The sequence below is a fragment of the Lygodium microphyllum genome, chromosome 12 (genome assembly GCF_053477565.2).
Source record: "Lygodium microphyllum isolate KBCC chromosome 12, Lygodium_microphyllum_v1.1.10, whole genome shotgun sequence".
Lineage (NCBI taxonomy): Eukaryota > Viridiplantae > Streptophyta > Polypodiopsida > Schizaeales > Lygodiaceae > Lygodium > Lygodium microphyllum.
In genome coordinates, this window is record NC_141146.1 from 44,964,689 (window position 1) to 44,968,078 (window position 3,390).

Below are 3,390 nucleotides of genomic sequence, written 5' to 3' on the forward strand. Positions count from 1 at the left end.
TCTGCAGGGTACTTTTGTTCAATCTACTGACTGCAACGTTTGGCAAGAAGCTGACAAAGTTCTGAGAAGTATGAACATCAAGCACGCCTTGGCATTTGGGATGTTGACAAAATTGAGATGGCAACTTCTCAAATTGAGTGGTTCTTTCATTTATTGGTTTGTCTCTTAGATCATAATGTTATTAAGTCTCTTTCATCGACTTGCAGTGTATTACTGTTGTTTTTAGCTCTAACAGTTGGACTCAATTGTTTTTGACCCATAGTTATGAGAGGCTAGTGTGTGATTGTCAAAACAAAAAAGGGATTTTGTAGATGACTTGGAATTCTTCAACCCAAAGCTTAAAAGGACAACATGACTTGTACCTTGTTCATTGGACTAGATTTCAAGAGTCTTGCCAAGCATATGCTTAAACACTCTAATTCGAGTCGGTCTTAGTTATGGTTTATGTTATGAGCTCCCTGACTACCAACATACTTCTTGAGACGACCGTGGTAAGGTCTTTAACAATATTAAAACCTTACATAGTAAATTTAGCTCAAAACTTTCGTGCTTAGAAGGATTTGAAACCTTACATTACTCTTTCAGATTGATAATGCTTGAGACTAACGGAGAATTTTAATGAAGCAAATGGGCTGGAATGGTTTGAAGTTTCCTCAATTGTATCTTACCATGTAAGCAGGAAATCCATGGGGTGTAGGGACAATTTGATGATACCCTTGCCTTTTTCAAAAACTTTGTGAATATAGGGTGAGAAATTTTGTTTATACCTTGAGGAGCATGATTTTTGGATTTTTTGGCTCATTGATATTATAGAGCTTTGGGGCAAAGTGAAATTTGATTGGTATCTTTTTTTGGGCTCCCTTGTCAAGTGTGTTCCTTCAACACTATTGAGGTGCTATTTCATTATTAGTTTAGGTGTTGGGGACTTCAACATGTTGAATATCACTTTTCCATGTTTTAGGGGTGTACAATTTTCTCATGCCAAAGTATCCTAGCAATTCTCAATCTCGTGATCAATCGGCTCTCTAGGTTTGACTTCTATGGGCCACATGCATCATGAACTTGGAGAATGATCCTAGTTATTTCTGGTGGCAAGTTTTGAAGATTTGTTCCATTCCTTGTTGTCCACCATGTGTCCTAGCCCTCTTTTAAACTATTTCCCATCTATGTCTTAGTTTCAAGGGGAATTTTTACAAAATTTTGAAATTATCGCCAAAACCTTTGAAGAATAGATTATTACCCTAACTTGAGGAAGGTTGTGGTTTGTTTTATACTCTCTCTCTCTCTCATGTTTGCTAAGGGCTTGACTCTTATTGTGAAGTCATTTGCAAAATTTGGAAAAAGTAGGCAACTTTTAATTTGGAAGAGGAGGTTTAAAATGAACAACACTAAGTTGCTTTTAATAACATTTAGTTTCTTTTTCATGGGGACAGTAGGTGATGGGGATCAATAGTATAAAGATTTTTACAAAGGTCAGTTTCTAATTGTGGTTTATGGTTAGCAATAGGTTTTTGATGAGTTGGTATTACACTGCACAAGAAATATGTACTACATTGGTGGTGTCACATTATGGACAAAAAGTATGTATTGCAAAAATTTCATGTTTGTATTGCAATCGAATGATTCACACACTTTTTGGGATATCAACCAAGAATGATTTGAGGTCTAATAAATATAAATATAATCACAATTGAGATTGTCTTTTTTGGGGTATGTAGAAAATAAGTGACATATTGCAATGAATTTGGGAAAAAAGGTATGCAAGTTGGACTTCACTAAACTATTAATTATACTTGCATTTTTTGGGACAATGATATCCCAATCCTTAAGTACATTCTTATCAAAACAAGTATCACAACCACTACAAGCATGCAAAATAAAGAATGAAAAATACAAACTATTGTTGCCCATAAGAGCAACTAGAAATGTGTTTTGTATGAAGAGTAAAATGATATTCAATAATATGTACAACCATTGCAATGACTTCTTTTGCACATTCGGAAGTAGTTGACAATAGCCACATGTATTATGGTTACAAACACACGCATGATGACTATAAGACTTGCCACTTTGTTGGTTATGGTATCTTCATTCAAGTTAAGCTTTAAGAATGTTGGCATAATTAAATGTGAGTTTAAAAAGGTGATGCATCAAATGATTTGCTCGGCTAGTAGAAGCAAAGCAAAGGCAAAGACTACCCATGGTTCAAATATGCTTTTTGGTATGTTGATTTTCATGGTTTTGTTTTGGCTAATGATATATACTTGTGTGGAAAAGGCAGGGGGTGCAAAATTTTATGCTACACACGCATGTCCTACGAAGAAACAAAGTAGATGCATTCCATCGTTCATAGTCATACAATATCATGCAACATTTGGATAGTTGATGCTAATTGAATGTGTAATAGCAAGATGCCTTACTTGTTAATTGATGCAATTGGCTTGTTGATCATATTGCATAGTGACTTGGTCTCTACTTTGAGTGCAGACTTGGGTAAGCCTTTTAGCTCATAAAGATTGTTTCTTGTCAGTACATTTGTTTGCATGGATGGTGATAGATGCTATCTCTAGTGTCATAAACATATGATTATGGAATTGCATGGTGTCAATTGAAGTTAAAATTTGACTTGCTTATGGACGAAGAATACTATTGCTTGGGTTGCATTCTCTAAGATCATGCTTGTTTAATTCCTAAATCATTTTCTCTTTTCAACTATATGGACATTGAGACATGCTATGAAAATGGTATCTTTTTTATGTAGGGAAAAATATGGAACATGCATGGAAAAAATTTTGGACTATTAGGCAAAACAACTAAGTCAACAATTGGGCTTGTGGATCATGAAAATTTACAAGGTTGTGAAATGGAACAATCTAATTCACCAGAGTGGTGAATGAAAAGAGCACAATCTAATCAATCGGAATGATGAATGTAAGGTGCACAAATGGTACCCAAAAGCATGCTTCAGATACATCTAGGATAAAGGGCTTCTCTTTTAAAACATTTTGCAAAGATTCACCATCGTCTTTGCATTGAACCATCAATTCATAGGGCATGCCACCTTAATGGTAGGTGGACTTTCACCAAGCCTCAATAATATGATGGATGCATGGATTATTTCTCTCCCTTTAAAGAGAACTTATTTTAGGTTCGTGTGATGACTATATTGGGAAGATGTGGTTGTATTTTCTTTGTGATAAGGCTCGAGCTTTTGGTAAGTTTAAAGAATGACTAAAACTTAGGGATTACCTAACCAGTCTTTGGGCGAAAGCTATTAATATTACAATCTACATTCTCAATTGGAGTTACACAAATGATCTTAAAGGGCAAACTCATGAGGCCATCTAGACAAATGATAGGTGAAGAGCTTAACGCTAGCTGTAAGAACTC